The following is a 17,454-nucleotide window of genomic DNA, read 5'->3' as shown; positions in this document are numbered from 1 at the left end:
GCCTGTAACTCCGGGTTTACAACCCCCAATAATCCAAGAATCAGGTGGGAAGGGAGACATATGACTTGACTAAGCAAACGTGAAAGACTTTGCCAGAGAACACAACATCAGCACAAATCCTTGCAGTTTAACTAAAGCTATTTTCAGACCAGCAAGCTGTGTCCTTCTCTTTTATTCTGATTATCTCCATCTATGCAGATTCTGTTCTGCAAAACTCCAGAAATCAAATGTTAAGGATTATTGTTTGGAAGCAACAGTTAAATATAGCTGTTAATATTAAGATTTTTGTTCAAGGAACACAAAATTTGGGTTTGTCATGGGTTGACATTAGACAAAATGCCAATGCACCCATGAGGGTATATTTTACCCAATGACCTACTGTGAGATGTGGTCAAGAACAGAGCAGAGCAGGCCTAATACTTGAAACAGACAGACAATTTATTATACTACATAACAATGGACAATAGAAAAGGAAAGAAAAACCCAGCCACCCAAAAGCAGAAGAGAAAACCTCCCAAAACACTGCTTCTCCTCCCCCCAATTTCCATTCCATACATGCTCACTCAGTTGACTCCAGCACATTACCTTCATCTACTTGCTTAATCCCTCAACAACCCTGGGTTCCTAATCCAAATCATCATCCTTTAAAATTCAGACAATCCACATTCCATCCAGGACGAGAGGAGTCTCTCTCGCACCACAGACCACCCCTCCCCCACAGGAAACACAGGTCCACCATCCCGTGTTCCCACGTCACCCATGGCACTGCCTGGAAGGGTCTGCCAGGGTGACACCCTCCTTTCCATGTCCAGCACTCTCACTGCCGTCCATGGACCTGCACTGCAACAGGGCTCTTTTTAAGGATGTTTTGGCCAAGTACCAAAAACCAGCCATCTTCTCATTTTTGGGACTCAGGTCCCCCCCATTTACCCCTGGGGCTGGGGGCTCCAAGAACAGGCCAGAACGTCTCTGGGTTTGAGCCAAAAACATCCACCCAAACACAGTCTTATTTATAGTCAGGAGGGTCCAGGGTCCGTCTATGGCTATCATTATGCGGGAAAAGTCCGGCCTAATAGGCCACTCCTCTTCATTCCGGCAATCGAAGGGGCTTCTTTCCATCTCACATTACCCTCTCGGTCCCAGGCTGTCCTCTCTCTTCTAAAACCACCAACTATGAGAATTCAGCGTCCAGGGGTAACTCTCTTCTGCCTTAGAAAGAGTTAAAAGCTTTATCTCCCACCACCAAGGTCAGGCACAGGCGATCGCAGGCACTGCAGTTCTCACAAGCAGCTCCAGCTCGGCACCTTCTCTCTGTGGGGGGAGGAGAGAGACGGGACCGGGGGGGGGAAGGGGGGGGGAACGGGATGGGACAGGGAGGGGGATGGAAGGCACCTCCAAAGTTCTCCCTCCACCCCTCCATTCTAGATGGAAGCTGGACCAGCTCCGCTCCAGCTCCCTCTGTTCCCCACCCCGAGGCCCACCTTGCTCAGCCAGGCCCACCTTGCTCCCCTCCCCCACCCGGCCTAGCCAGGCCTGGGCAGGGGAGAGGAGAAGACGCTCCCTCTCCGAAAGCAGAGCAGGAAAGAGAGAGTCCTGCTGGGAAATCCGGCTTTTAACCCCTCGTGTCCTCAGAGGCGTGTCCACCTCTTAGTGGCCAACAAAGGTGCCAATACTCAGACCTAAGGACTGATTGGTTTGACCACTACTTCCAAAAAAACTCACTTCCCTTCAAACCACAACACGGTTGTTTTCTGTATATTTAGCCATCTAGTCAGGGCACATGCAGTTTGTGTGAGAACAGAAAAATGCTGGCATTTATTTGCCATTTCTCCATCTCTCTAAATTTCCTAGCAGTGGCACAGCTTAGTGTTTTCAGGGTCTGTAGAGATATGTAAGAATACCTGAATTACTTGCAACTACTAAGAATTTGATTTGGACTCAAGACCAAGAGTTAAGCTGATATTAGTTCTCAAAGCAGATATAAAAGCATTAGGAAATTGTGCATGGAGATGGTTTCCTTGGTTGTAGCCAAGAGGAATATATTATTAAAAAAAGTAGAAAAGCTAGTAAAGTTAAAATCAAATAAAGATTTGCAGAGATGACTGCTTTCAAATAAGCTTCATGCAGCCTAGAATATTAACTTATGGCAGGAAAGCTACTGAAAGAGTTCAAAAAACAGCCCAAAGCCCCACAAAACTTGGGGCCAGAGGCTTGACATGACCAGTGAGTTTTGAATTGTTATGAGACAAGTTTCCTGTAGTACTGATGGAGACAGTAAATTCGGAATCTTATTACAAAAATTGAGACTGTTTGCTTCAAAGCAAAAAAAATAAAACATAAAAAAATAAAGTTGTATTCAAGGTGGAAGACAACTTTTAGGAAGGCAATAAATAATATGACCATTTTAATATAAACTCTTGCAATTTTTTGGAAATATTTCCTGAACTCAGTGTCCTCCTCTAAGCAGATCTGTATTGTGGACCTGCACAGATCTTTGCTAAGTGAGTGCAGTTGGTTTATTGATCCCATTGTCCAGGCATGGAACCTTGCACAGCATTGAAATAACACCTTCCAAGCTAAATTAGCACCTCCAGCAAAATCAGGGCATTGTTTTGGCCACCTCTAGGCAGACAGCAAATCTGATTACATATCCTAGACGAAAATAAAATGCATTCTGCTTGAAAACGTGATAAACCACTGCTCTCTTAAACCTGCTACAGGGTAAAACTCTTGCTTTTGCCTTGGTTAATTTAATACTATTGTTTAAATTGTCCTCTCTCTAAATTACCACCGCCTTTTGAAAAAGCAGTCAGGATTTTCTTTTGAATGGTTTCAGAATGTCTTGCATTCCTTTGATCTAAAATGGGGATAGCAGAAACCATCAAATTCATTAAGCAAAACCACATCTACCGAATTTACATGAGAATGTGAATAAGTTTTCATTTCCCTGCATGATAATCTGGTTCTTAAATGAACAGTTATTTGTCCTTTGCCTTTATCATTTAGTACAGCTAAGAAACTGGATTATTGATGAGGAAAGATAAGATAATGTAGTTGCCCTTAAAATGCAATGAAATCCTTTAGGGACATATTCAGTAAGAGAGATTTCATAATGAGTGATTTTGAGAATGGAATTTGAGGCTTTTTGTATTAAATTTACTATGTAGCAGCACTTCTTGCATGGTAGGGCATATTATCAACACAAACTCTTAGATGGATTGCATTTAACAATTTCATTAGTAGTATGATATATTCTGAGTGGCCTACGGTCAGATCTTTGTAATGAGAAGCGGTGATGAGAAAGTATTTTGCATAATTTTCCATTAGGTCTTAATGGTTTCACTTTATATCCTTTTATAATCAAAAAATCAAATGGAACAAGTGTCCTGTTAGTTTTAATAGACTTACAAAGGCTTGTGGAGAGACTTACACAATAGGTGTCCAAGTGTTAATTGCTAACAAACTTTCAACAATAGCAGATCCTCAGCTCTTCATGTAAGTTTTTTAATAACAAAATGTTGCTGAGGGAAGCAAATACTTGAGATTCAGGGTGTTTATATAAAGATTGCAGAGTTAGTTGTGATTTTGAGAGTATGTCTTAACTAGTGTGATAGCAGAGTGCTCTCTGTAGAAGAAAATTCACCAGGCAATCTAAATCTGTTGCACTGGTCATATCAAAGCCACCCTATATTGTTAAACTATACTATTAATCCTTTCACAGCTTCCTCAGAAATCAAATGTGACCAGCAATTATATAAACTCTGTCAGGTCAATGGCAGCCTTAGCAGGGCTGGAGCAGCATCTACAGAGAGCAAAGCAGGAAAAGTCATTTTCCAGAGCAGAACATCTTCTCTTGGTGTCACAGGGTGCACATGTATAATGTGCCCTGTGCAGTTTGTGTGAGGGAATCAAAATAAATTGACTGGTGAGAACCAAGCACCCCTCATTGATCCATATGAACTGAACTAAGTCCCTTAAGCCACATAAATCAGTGGGATGAGCTGGAAAGAGAAAAGGGAGAGAGATTTCAGCCCCACGAGAAACTGTAGGGCTTGTTTTTCATTGTTCTTCTCATTGCCCTCACTCCATATTTTTGGTATATAATGACTTTTTTTTTACATTCATTATTGATACTATTTTTTCTCACTATCAGTCACCTGTAATTCCCACTAAATTATTCTCTATTCTCTGCTGACTGCCACGTTCTGCTGCTGATTTGTGGACGCAAGGTACACCTTGACAATTTGTAATTCACAGGAGCTTATGACATTTGGTTTAGCCTGATTTTCTTTATAACCTGCAATTTGTTAAAACGATGGAACTGGTTTTTTTTCTACTGTTCGAAGCATGCATTTTAATTTCCCCAAATGCTTAAATTAAAAAAAAATAGATTTTTAGAATGTTCTGCAGAAAATTAAGATTCCTGCATACACAGAACTCAAGTACATTTTGTTTTTCCAAGGGACAAGAATTAAATGAGAATTTTATATGGAAGTAAATTGACATATCAAACCTGTTAATTTACTGCTGATTTGGTACAAATTAAAATCATGTTTGGATATTTCTTTTAGGGGGATTTGAAAATCTCTGAATAACCACTCTATCTTGACAAAGAATCTCAGAAGAGTAGGTTTGCTACAAATTAAAGAAAACCTCCATTTACCTTGCAAAACTCATTATGTTTTGGGAGTCAGCCTAATGTTTTTACAAACTGAAATGATGAATTTTATCGAAGGGAAATAAAAATGTTGATTGTAATGTGCATTCCTGTTTCTTCTATTATAACTAATTTATTACAGGGGTATGTCTATGTCAGAAGTGATTCTTGAATGTCTTGATATTAGTCTTTGAAAAACTGCAATCATTGAGAATTCCTGCTGTTCATTACAAAAATGAAGAGTTTTTAATTTGAAAAATTGCAGAGAGCCTTCCTAGCAGTTCTGAAATGAATCTTGAAACTCTAATTGTGGGAATCAGCAGCATTGCTTTTGATGCATCTCATTAATAACAAAAAGCCTCATTCCAGTTATTAAAATACCCTCACATGTTCTGTACAGATCATTTTTTAGTTTTTACAGTTTGTTGCTTGCATTACTCCCCAGTGACATTATATGTGTAGATTTTTCTGCAACTATGTACAACTGAATAATAATATTAAAAACTAATAACTTCCTTTGAGCACACTGAAGAATAAAGAAAGGAAAACAGTTTTAAACGGTAAATATAATGAAAAATTATAGTGGGGCTTTCATGTTGTTTTGCTTATGCTTCTGTTATTGCTTTCATTAAAGTTTTAATTTCCAGAGACATTGCTTTGATAAAATTACATCTTTGGTTAGTATCTGTGTTCACACTGAAAATTATGGGCCTTTTCTGTCATTTATTGCCATTTATTTTCTGTTTAATTACTTTTCCTAATGCATACAAATAATAGAGCAAAATTGAATTAAAACACTTTGTCTATATAATCAATGAATGAAGTGTGAGAACAGAGATTACAATCTTCAAAGTGAAGCACTACTGCAAAAGAGGAGCTGGTGAGATCTTCATTTTTTTCATAATGGTGCTCTGTTTTTCCACTGATTTAATGAGTGCAAGTATTAAAATACATTTGATGGGGAGAATACTATTAGAGTTTTTACTGTATTTTTAAAGAAAAACCCAGTTTATCAGTTACAATTGTTCTGTAAGATAGTTGTGAATTATTATCCTAAGTGATCCAGATGAGATCCCTGAAACCAGGGGAGTTTGGACCAGAACCTCAGTTTGGTGAAGTACTGGAGACAGAATAATTAAAACAAAAGGTGGTAATGACCAATATATGCAGCGTGAGTGAGGTGGGAAGAGTTCAGACCATTCCAAATAGACCTCAGTAAAAAGATTTCTTTGTATTGTGTGGTGTTACTTAAAAAGAATAAAGTAGTGGACATCCTGTTTATGAAGATTTTTTCACAGGTATATATTTTTCCACAGAAAGTAGGGCTGGCTTTCTCTGGTATAGGCTTTAATGAGCTGAAAAAATGACTGATTCTGGGAAGTAAAGAAAGTGAATTCATCCTTACTGATTTTGTGGCTTAAAGAAGAAGATTTCATTGCAGTCACACACATTAGGGGGAGATTATCTTGTGTGGCTATCCATGCTGTATGACTTTGGATAGCAGCAGCTAAATTAAACTGAAAAAGTCAGATTTAATCTGGTTATCATGTACTAAGTGCATGGTCAGAGTGTTTGTGAGAGGAGTGCTTTAGGAAATCTCTTAAAATCAGGGCTGAATATGCCAATGCCACCGAAAATTCCAATTCTCTGTTTTGATGGTGTTGACCCTTGCTGCTCTTTCCAGCTGAGGTGACACCAGATGTGCCCTGCTGAGGTTCCCTGCAGCACCCAGGGTCTCTCTGCTCATAGCAGCTGCACTGGTGGCATGAGCAGTAGAAGCTGATTTTCCTCTGAACATGTTTAATTGAAAATCTCCATCTCTTTGTCTTCATTAGCAACATCCACTTGATCCTGTAGTTATGGTTACGGTGTTGTATTAAATGTAAGAACTAATTTGGTTCAGAAAAACATTCACACCAGTTTATATCACGTTGAAAGACCCAGTGCATGATAAATCACCCTATACTAAAAATTTCTCCCCTTATCAAAAAAAGAAAAAAAACACATCTCAGTACAAGCTGTATGGAAGAGTGGTCTCAAATAAATGATTTCAAGGGGGATGTTATTCAAGAGAAATTAAATGTTTGAGTGTGCTGTGCCTTTGAGATTAATAAAAATTGCTTCATGTGTTGGCTGCTTTATAGAGAAAAGACTCAGATTTCCAAAGGATTCCAAGAGATCAGGACTCTATCTTCCATTTCTAGCTTTTATACTTCTTTTTAAAACTAGGTCAAAGTGCTTACTGCTATTACTGCTATTTAAAAGGAATTTGCTTCAATACTCATCCTAGTGAGCTTTGGAGAAATTTCATCCTGCTCATTGCAGCAGGGATTCAGATTTGGGACTGGCTGTCTTTATATCACTGACTGTAAATTTGAGGATGGTGGTCGGCGATGATTCCATCCAACATGCAGAGCACTACAAAAGGAAGTCTTAGCCCAGTTGTGGGGTTTGTGGAGCCATTGATATTGGGGATTGGGATTGAGTTTGCAGGGGAACAACAGATGGAATATTTAACAATATCCTGTTAAAGCGGAACAATTTCTCCAGTGACTGGTCCACAATACCTGGTTGAGATTACAAACAAAGGTGTTTTAGTACTGTTCCCACCTAGATTTGCTGTCCTTCCTTCAGAAGTCCAGAAGAGCTGCTGGAGGAAAATGTGTAGATTCCCCTTATTGTATCTGAGATCATGGGGTGGGCAGGTGATGCTTAAGTTGGAAGCAGAAGGCAGCATCAAATGGTGCAGAGAAAGCTCTAATTATTGTCCCAAATGGAGCTAAAGTGTTACTTAATTAAATTCTTACATTTCCTGTTCAGGTTAAGCCTTTCAACATGTAGATGTTGAAATAACATCTAACAATCATGTACACATTTCTGGGAATGAGCCATTCACTAAACAGGCCTCAGGTATCTTTGAAATTTCTACATTTTAATGTTGAAGCTCTGCAAACATTTTTTGTCATCTGGGGTGATGTTATAATGTTAGTTCTTGCAAATTCAGTGTTAAATCTGTTTCGAATCTGAGTACATTATTGACGACCAAGTCAAATATTTTGGAAATTTTATGCTGTAAAGCAGAGTCAAGCTTTACTTCTCTGTATTATATGACTTTCTGTTAAATTTTCTGGCTGATAAATACAGTTTTCCATTTTGTGCAACAAGTAGTCCTAATGGTTTTAATTTTGCATCAACTAGTTGAGCTTTACACGGTGTTTTTATTGTAAACAGCTGCCTATAGCATTAAGCAGTTTGTTTCTGTTATATTAGCAACGTTCGGATTTGTAGGAGAAGGGAATGCAGGTGACCTCTCCCTTGATCAGTCCCAGCTGTGTTCATTGCCCAATGCAGCCTCGCCCTGATGAGCCACAGCTGTATCCAATAAAGATCAGTGTGATAAAGGGAGTGGGTGAGGGCGTGAGGGAGGAGGAACCTGGGGGAATGAGATGATCTGGATGAGCAGGAAAGATCCTGGGGACAGAGAATCACTGCTGTGAGGTCAGTCTGGGTCTGAAGTCCGAGCCTGTTGTTGGAACCTGCAGTCACAGTCTAGCTGGGTAAATCCTGCAGTCACAGCCTGCAGGCACTGATCCCTGCAGGCACTGATCCCTGCAGGCACAGCCTGCACACTGATCCCTGCAGGCACAGCCTGCACACTGATCCCTGCAGGCACTGATCCCTGCACACTGATCCCTGCACACTGATCCCTGCAGGCACTGATCCCTGCAGTCACAGTCTCCACACTGATCCCTGCAGGCACTGATCCCTGCAGTCACTGATCCCTGCAGGCACTGATCCCTGCAGGCACTGATCCCTGCAGGCACTGATCCCTGCAGGCACTGATCCCTGCAGGCACTGATCCCTGCAGGCACTGATCCCTGCAGGCACTGATCCCTGCACACTGATCCCTGCAGTCAGAGGCTGCAAGAGAAACCTCCAGCAGGAGCTTGCTGCAGCCAGAGTCAGTGAATGGTTGGAGTCAGGATGGCTGAGCTGTAAAGAGGAATAAAGCAGGACCCTTTTCATGCTGTGATAAACAAGAAGTCTGTGTCTCAGCTCATTTCTACTCTTTAACAAGAGGATTGCTGCAACACTGACTGGATATTTTCAAATATTTTTGCCATGTATAAAATAGAGTTGATTTTATTTAGTAGCAGTTCAGTACAAACCCCCCCTAATTTCTTAATATTTAAAAATTTGCAAGAAGTACTTCAGTGTAAAAGTATGGCACTTCACCTGGCTGCTCAACACCTTGTGCATCTGTTGCATTTGTTTAATCTAAGGGAAATGATACTGTATGGTGCCAGTAATCTAATCTGATTGATTGGAATCGAATTGATTCTGCAGTAAGAAAAAGCAGTCAGCTGGGATGAATGATCTTCTTATCAATCTAAATGGATACTTGAAGGGTGAGTGTAAAGAAGATAGACTGGAGCTGGTTTTTTTTGGTGTCTGGTGACAGTTTTTGTTCCCCTAATGCAGCAAAATCAAGGAGAAATGAAGTGAGTTGAGGAGTTCAGCAGAGAGCCATTAAAGCTTTCAGGGCAGGCGCTGTGAGCCTGTGGTGAGGAATTGAGGGAACAGCTTGTTTTACCTGGGGAAGAGATGCCTTCCCCTTAGGGCAGCCCCTCAGTTTCTGCAGGTTTACCAGCAATGCAGCCTAGCAGGGTTTAGTTTGCTCTATCAAACAAAATTTCAGACATCTCAGTATGGTTCAAGAGTTAAATTTAGTGCTCTCTATTTGTCTTTTATTTTGAAGCAGCAGCTGAGAAATGAAATGTTTGGCAGAGCCAACCATTGCCTTCTGTTTAAGCCTTAATTTTTAAAAGGTGCTCGAATGTTGTGTTGAAGAGCAGAATGAAAGTAATCAAGACTAAGTTTCAAACAGAGCTTTTTGTGTAGTCTGTTTAAGCACCACTTGTTCCCTGATGTTTCATCTGTTTACAAAATAGCTTGGATGAAAATGGCATTCCAAAAACAAGGGTTTATTGTGAGTTCCAGGGCAGAATTGTTCTACTGTCCTGTAACTAAGGACAGCTCTGATACACAGGTCAACCTATGCTCCTGGAGATTATTTTTTATGGTAAATTATCTCCATGTGTGTTCCAGGTTTTAGCTTTATGGACTGTCTGCACACAGAGATCTTGTGAGACAGAGGAACAAACGGCCAGCAGATGGACTGGAAAAGGGTAAGTTCTGTCTTCTGACTATTGCATTAATAAGTCATCTTCCCAGATGATTTTTTTCTATTTGAAAGGTGCTTCAGGAAGTAATTAATAACTTCAGAGTATGCTTAAAAGATAGTAAGATTTTGATGCAATTTCTCTAGTACCCTATTTTTTAAAAGTGCATAATCTTCTCTGTATGCAGTGACTTAGTAAACATGAATAATTAGCTGAGCCCTTCAAACTTTTGAGATATGAAATCTTGATTTCATTGCCTTCTGTTTTGTTTAGGTCAAATGGACTTTTGCGTAGAACAAGGGAATAAGTTTAAAGGCATTCCTATTAAAATTTTATGAGTGTCTTCCCACCAGGGTTGATGAATCAGACTGACTTCAAAGAGAAATGAGGTTTTCATGTCATTTGCTGTTTTGAGTTTTTCTAACGTTTAAGGGGGAGGGAGCTTTCATGTATCTCTCTCTCATACGCCACATCTGATCCAGAGCTGATCAAAGTCTTTTAGTTAATTTCAGTAGGTCTTCGGTAGATGTTAAAATCAGTTTTGCTAATTGCCAGAAAGGAAAATGGGAGCTAAAAGTGTAACTTCCATCAAGGTCTTATGGAGATCAACACGGAGCTCTGCAGCTGTGCCTCAGTTCCACCAAGAGCCAGCAGAGTGAGTGACTTGTGAAGGGAGATGGCTGCAGAATGAGTTAATGGGTTTCGTGCTGGTGTCACTTGTGCTAAGGCCACTTTCTATCAGAATCTGTAGCTGTACACCTGAACAGTGTCTTCAGCATATCTTTTTGGGGGGGAAAAAAATTTCCAATTTTACACATTTTAGCAATGTATTAATCCCTTTCTCCTGTACCAAGTATGCCATTTGGTTTCTTTGCTGAGTCCACAGAGCACAGGATTTTTAGATTACCTCATGACAAATGGCTGTATGAACTATAAAAAAGCAGAGAGAGCAAGATACAGAGCTAGGTTTATAAAGGCTTGTCGTCATGGTAGGAATGGAGTCTTGCAGTTGAAAAGCCAATTGTGACTCCCTTCGGCACAAGTGACCCCTCCAACCTGTCTCTGCTTGCTGTAAGATTAGTCTTTATTTTGACCAGGGCACAGACTGATGTGTGTGTTCTAACAGCTGCTCCTAGGAGCAGCACAAGGCATTACAGAAAAGGAAATACTTTTCTTTGTAGGGATGGATTAAAAAGTAGATCTACAAAAAAATCAGTTATTAAAAATATATTGATGGAAGTTGGTCTTAAGAGGAAGAATACCTCCATATACTGTGTTCTCAGCCACTTGGAAAGGCACTTGGCTGTTACTTTCTGCTACAACCAAATTTACAGCATAACTCATTAGTGTCCTTTAACTGTGACTAATAGGAAATCATGTTTATTCAGGACCTCTGCGGCCTCTGTCCAAAGGGATAATAAATGTACCATCTGTGAGAGTAATTTGTATGATGTATACATATATGTCCAGAGAACTGGAAGCATAATAATAAATAAACGTGGCTTTTGCACAGATTCGAGAATATGCTTTTGATGATGGGGTGACTGCTGCTGTCAAGTTGAAATGAAGTCAAGCCTGATGTCTGGATGGCTCTCTGGGCTGTTAACACTTCCCTGAGGTACTGGAACCTGTTCTGGTTTGCAATTTGGAGCAGTTCACAGATGGCTCTACCAGTTTTGTGTTAATAATTTCCAGAGCCGGCTCTGAATAGGGAGATTCAGATAGGTTAGAGATTGTTGTGATGTGAAACAGGAGGATGGAAGTGCTCCTGAATGACACCTCCAGAGTGTTTTTCATGGTTTTGAATTACTTGTGTCTGTTTCATTGGATCCTAAATTTGTTCTCTCATAAGAGATGAGTGTAGTTCCTTCCACTTTAAAATATCACCCTGTCACCCCTTTAAAAAAATTACGTGTAAATATGCAGTATATCAGAATGTTTCAGAGCACAGGTGAAATATCAAAGTAGAATACAAAAGAAAGTATGTAGTAGGGATATAGAAATAGAAAATAATATATTTAGGGAAAATGTTGTTTGGGATTTGGCTTTTTTATTTGGTTGTTTTTAGAGATGCTAGTAGTCACACAGTCAATGTGAAAGTCAGTGTGGTAATAAGCCCAAGTAACCTTTTTTTGCCTTTAGAACAATAAGATTTGTTGTGTGTATGAGAGAATGAGTCAGAAATTACCAAAGCAATACTGATGTCAACAGAGTGTTAATAAAATCAGGTTATTTCATTACTGTTCACCTTAGAACAAGACTGGAGATGGAGAAGTTTGGGCATTTTAAACAGTTTGAAATACATGGTTTGGATTCTCCTGCTTGATTGCAAGTTCTGTGATTCTAACACATCATCTCCCCTAGCAGCATGAGTCCTTGAAGTAACTGCAGACCAGTTTTGCTTTTTTTTTTGGTAAAATTACATTACCAAGTATATGAATTACTGTTTCACTTCCTGCCTAAGTCAAGCAGACTTACATACAGGTGTGGGGCAAACAGGCAGCATTACAAATAGACCTTCATGCCACATTGTTTTAGCTTTAACATAAAAATACGTCCAAAACCTGGCCAGAATAAAGGCAGGCAGTGATTGATGTAGCTCTCTGTAAGGTCCTGTGTTCTCTGCAGGATCGCCAAAACAAGACTTTTTCTGCTCTTTGAATGCTTATCTTTTCCAAAATAAGGCACACAAAATTTATCATGAGCAGGCAGGACCTATACTGAGCTGTGCAAAGGCTGCTAAAATGATGGTGATCTCTTTCTGTGAACAGTTCTGAAAACAGGCATTATTTCCTCTTAGGTTCATAAATATTGGTTTCCCACCTGTGTGTGGCTGAGATGGAATACGGATCACACACATGAGCTCAGAGTTGTCTGTCCTCTCTCTGCACAGGGCTGGTACCTCTTCTCTAAGGCACAGGTCTGAGCCTCCCTCTGGAGCAGAGATGTTCCCACTGTTGGGTGCAGCTCCCCAGCCTCTCACCTTTCCAACCAGCCAGAGCTTTGTACGTGATCAACCTGGCAATTTCCACATTGATAACTTCCACATCTTCAATACTCAGCAAGCATTTCCACAGCACAACTCCCCATTCTCATCCTCTCTGAGGATACAACCACTCCTGAGTTCTATTCTAACCAGATTCAGGTTAACCTGGTTAGACTCTGTGTTTTCCACTTCTACAACTATTTCCCTTTTCTGGTCTAATATCAGTGCTGTGGACATGTTATGGTGCCTATTCCTACCTTCTTGGAGAGCTGCAATTCAAGTCATAACATTTCAGTGGGGTCTCTCCCAAGGGACTGACACACCATCTGTGGAGTCACTGAGCAGCTCTAAAAATATCTGTATCTTCTTTCTAGGCAGCTTTCTGTGTTGTGCCAGTGCCTGACTCTGAATGTCTTAGTCAGAAGGACTCAGCAGAATTCCTGTGTTCATTGGCCAGCTGGCCACTTCCAAGGACAGTCTGAAGCTCTGGAAGCCCCTGTTTGCATCAGCACACACAGCCCACCTCTGTGGGCTCACCACCGACATATGGCTCTTCAGATTTTTGGGTTTTCTGCTACATTTGTGGATGGTCTGTGTGGTCCTTGTGACTTTTCCTGGTGCTAGCAGTATTGAACCGAAGTTTTGGTATAATCGTGGTTTATACAGCTGAACAACCCAAAAAACCCTTTGCCTATCCAGCTCCTCGAACTGCTGTACGTGGGACTCACTGCTGAGCACCACTGGCTTTGCTTCACCCCTGTGGAAACTGGTAGGAAAGCCCCAGAGATGCCTGAGAAATTCAGGTCTGGCCCTCTCAAGAAACCTCCGTTTTTCCACAGGATATTGTTCTTTAAAATTAACTATACCATTTCAGTGGTTGATTTTCTAGCAGCAAAAAGGGAAGTAGGTATTTTTATTATGAGTTGTCAAAATTTAGATTAGGCTGGAAACATTTACAGCCAGTGTTATTGATGCTGATAAAAATGCAGCTGCTCAGTACCTGAAAAACCTGCATTCTGGTATGTAGTGCCTAGCTTTTATTGCCTCACTCTGGAAACAGGACATTATGGGATCACATTCCATGAAACTTTATCAAGTTATAGAAAGAATCAGGGTTAAGTCCCAGAGTCCTCAAAGTCATTTTTCTGGTTTGTGTACTCCTGCTTTGTGCGTGACTGATTGTCCACTCATGGCTGGAAGTCTGAGTGCTACAGAGTGGCTGAGGACTCTGGAAATGGTTACTGGGGGTGTGAGACCCCAGAAAATCCTCCCCACCCCAAAACTGAACCCAGGAGACCTTTCAGAAAATCACTGTAGTTGTGGTGGTAATTCTTGTGCATTTTATTGAGACTGGAATTGTGTCTCACATCTTGAAATGGTGACAGGCTTATCCATTCACAAAGATTCATGAAAAAAAGCTATTGAAAGAAAATTTCTAGTGGAAAAATTTTGCTTCCTTTTCAGGCCAAATAGGAATGTGTTGCCTGTGATATTTTGTTGCATGTAGAGCAAAGAGCATTTGATTATTTTGTCTAAGCAGAAAGAACAAAGCATTGCTAGACAATTGCTGGTCTTAAGAAAAATAATCCATCTAAAATCCTCCTGTAGGCTAATGCTGCTGCTCTCACATGCCAAATTCCTAATCTACATAGTTGCAATTAGAGAGAATATTGTGTTGGTGAGAATGAGACAGGCACAGAAGACCCAGTGTTTGCACATAGAATAGCTGCTTCATGAGCCAGTCAAGGTTGCACAATCATTGGTGCAATGGTAAGATTAAAAGAAAGTGACATTTTAGAAGTACCATATGAGTTTTCACACATGCACCCCAAGCTTAGTTCTACTAAACACAATTTTTGTCCCTCTATCTCTGATGACAGTGTTGTCCTGTTTTGAAAACTAATCAAGAGGTGAACGACTGCAAGGAATGCTTTTGTGTCTTCTGCTTAATGGAAGTAAATCAATAAATCAGTGAAATCAGAGTTTTGTTACAGTCGTGCTGTGGGACTGCCCTGTGCATCACAGCCAGCGTGGCAATGCCAGCTGTGTTCACCAGCAGTGCTCCATGCTTGTCCTTGGCCTGATATTCTCCCTGTGTTAATTAGTTGCAGTAGGAACTTAGCTTTAGTGTTGATCTTCAAGATCCTTTCCCAACCTAAATGATTCCATGGTTCTGAGAGCCCAGCTGAAGTCACCTGCCCCACTCCCTTTCCTGAACGGTGCCTTAACACACATGTAAATCTTCTAGGTAACTTCATCACATACCAGAGCAAGAATGAGAGTCTTAGGAAAGGTGACAATTTGGATTTGTGGCAATCTGTGATAAAATTTGACACGTGTTTTTCCCATAAGTAATATATTTTTAAATGATGTAGAGAAAACTTGAGGATAACTTAGAACTTTTGGAGCTGAAAGGGGGCTGATCTCCAACCAGCGTGGAGCTGAGGTTGCCAAAGCAAAGCTTGTTTCAAATTCAGTAAATGCTGATGGCTTTGAAATGCACAGTCAGCCCAGATCTTGCCCAGCTCTTTCTGTCTTGTTAGCCTGAAATGATACAAGAACACTTTAGATAAAAAAGCATTCAGAAAGAGCACTTTATATGTTTCTCATTGAATTGGTGTCTTTAGTTATCTACATCAGAACAGTTGAGAGCAACTTTAGAAGAAACTCAAATGAAAGTCTTTTTTATTCACTTTTCTCTAATTATATGAACTGAATTCCGATATATCAACCACATGACATTCTTACTTGATAATCAAAAAGTTTCATCTTTGTTAAAATTACTTTTAAAATCTGTGCTTCTTGTACTAAAGGGTTATTTTAAGTGCCTAAGCTACTTTTCTGAAACTCCCAGGATCGCTCCTTCACATCTGTGACCTTGTGCTGTTGAGATTTTTCTTAATCATTTTCCTCTTCTATCAGGCAGTCTAATGTGTAAGTATCTGATTTGGTGCATTTCATCAGTACAGCGTTCTCCTGTGTGCTTGCTGGCTTTCAGAATAGATGCAAAAGTGCTAAAAGCTAAATACTCCAAGAGAGACAGGCACTAGACACTGTTCATTCTTTGCTTCCCCCACACACTTCAGTGGGTTTTTTGCAAACAATTTTTGTTTGTTTTTCATGTGAATTGAATCTGGAATTTTACCGTGTTTAATATTAATCTTTGTTAATGCATCTTGTTAGCACTGTTGTAGTTACAGACAGGTTTTACTTTCACTGAGTTTGGTGCCTGGTGTTTTCTGGAAAATTTATCCTGCAGATGGAATGTCTTTCTGTAAATCTTCAGGGCAGAAGTGAAATTTGTTTTATATGTTTCTTTTTATTTACTATGCTTTCCTCGAGGAGAAAAGTTTTGGATACAACAGTCCTGACCTTTGTACTCTGATAATCAGGAAACCTTTTTTAAAACTGGTCATGAAGTTTGTTCTCTGGCTATTAGAGTCTTTCAGGTGTGTGAAGTTCATTTCGGAGCAATTAAATTCAGAAGGACTTTTCTGAACATACGATGGGATTGCAGCTTTATTTTTGGGGTTATACTTTGGATATGAACCCTTCTTGGCTCCAGGTTTACAGCAGGGAGCTAGGAAGGTTGTTATTGCCTATGGTACCATACTCCACTGTAGTGGAGTCAGTACACAGGTAGGGAAGGGGTCTCAGCATGAGGCAGGGAGGAATTTAACAGGAAAGGATAAGTAGAGGAAAAAAGAGACTTCAGGGAGAATTACACAGAAGGCGATAATAAAAATGGCAATTTGTTTTATCCCTCATGCCTCAGACTCACTCTTTACCCACAAAATTACAGAATTAACTAGGTTGGGAAATACCTTGGAGATCAAGTCCAACCTACAACTCACCACCACCTTATCAACTGCACCATGGCACTGAGTGCCACATCCAGGCTTTTTAAAAACACTTCCAGGGGCGGTGATTCCACCACCTCCCTGGGCAGCCCATTCCAATGCCCACCCACTGTGATTTTTTTTTTTTTCCTAATGTCCAGCCTAAACTTCCCCTGGTGCAGCTCAAGGCTGTGTCCTCTTTTCCTGTTGCTGCTGGCCTGGGAGCAGAGACCGAGCACCAGATGTGCCCGACAGGCTGGGCAGCTGCAGAGCCTGGTGCCCATCACTGGCCCTGCCCTGCTGGGTCACCCAGGCTCACCCCTTTGTGCTGAGCACACCACCCTCCTGTTCTCTTGTGACTCCTGCCTCCCTTGCCCTTACAAACCAGCCTGCCTTTACTGCTCCTTGAGATTGTCCTCCTTTTTGCTGGTGTCTGTAGCTAAGGTGCAAAACCAACCAAAACCCCGTTGGACACCACTTCAAATGCATGTACTGCCAACTGCAGTTTTATTTCTCTGTTCAGTTATTACCTTTTGTTGTGATGCAGAAGATTCTAAATTTCAGTTATCTTTGTTTTTGCCTTTTTACATGATTTTGCTTCCCCTGCTTTTTTTTTAAGGTAGATGCTGTCTCTGTGTCTGTCTCTTCACTGCCAGCCTGGAAAGCTTTTGAGCAGACTGAAAAAACAGACTGAGATTTTAAAGATCTGTTAATGGTTTATGCCTCGATTACTTTTTGGTACTGCTAATTTAACAGTGTTGAGGAATGTAATTGGTGATCAGGAAATTA

General features: G+C 40.5%; 1 long non-coding RNA gene across 2 annotated transcripts; it reads right to left on the bottom strand.

Moving 5' to 3' along the window:
- Positions 1-419: 419 nt before the first annotated feature.
- On the bottom strand, positions 420-1,622 carry LOC134555327 (uncharacterized). 2 transcript variants are annotated; one of them, XR_010081409.1, is made up of 2 exons: positions 1,482-1,622; positions 420-1,311 (listed from the first exon to the last, which is right to left on the bottom strand). It is a non-coding gene; the product is annotated as an uncharacterized LOC134555327 (long non-coding RNA). The 2 variants fall into 2 exon arrangements; XR_010081408.1 differs by having other exon boundaries at positions 420-1,209.
- Between the last annotated feature and the right edge of the window lie 15,832 nt (positions 1,623-17,454).

Source organism: Prinia subflava, chromosome 10 (genome assembly GCF_021018805.1).
Source record: "Prinia subflava isolate CZ2003 ecotype Zambia chromosome 10, Cam_Psub_1.2, whole genome shotgun sequence".
Lineage (NCBI taxonomy): Eukaryota > Metazoa > Chordata > Aves > Passeriformes > Cisticolidae > Prinia > Prinia subflava.
This window is presented reverse-complemented; position numbering and strand designations above follow the sequence as displayed.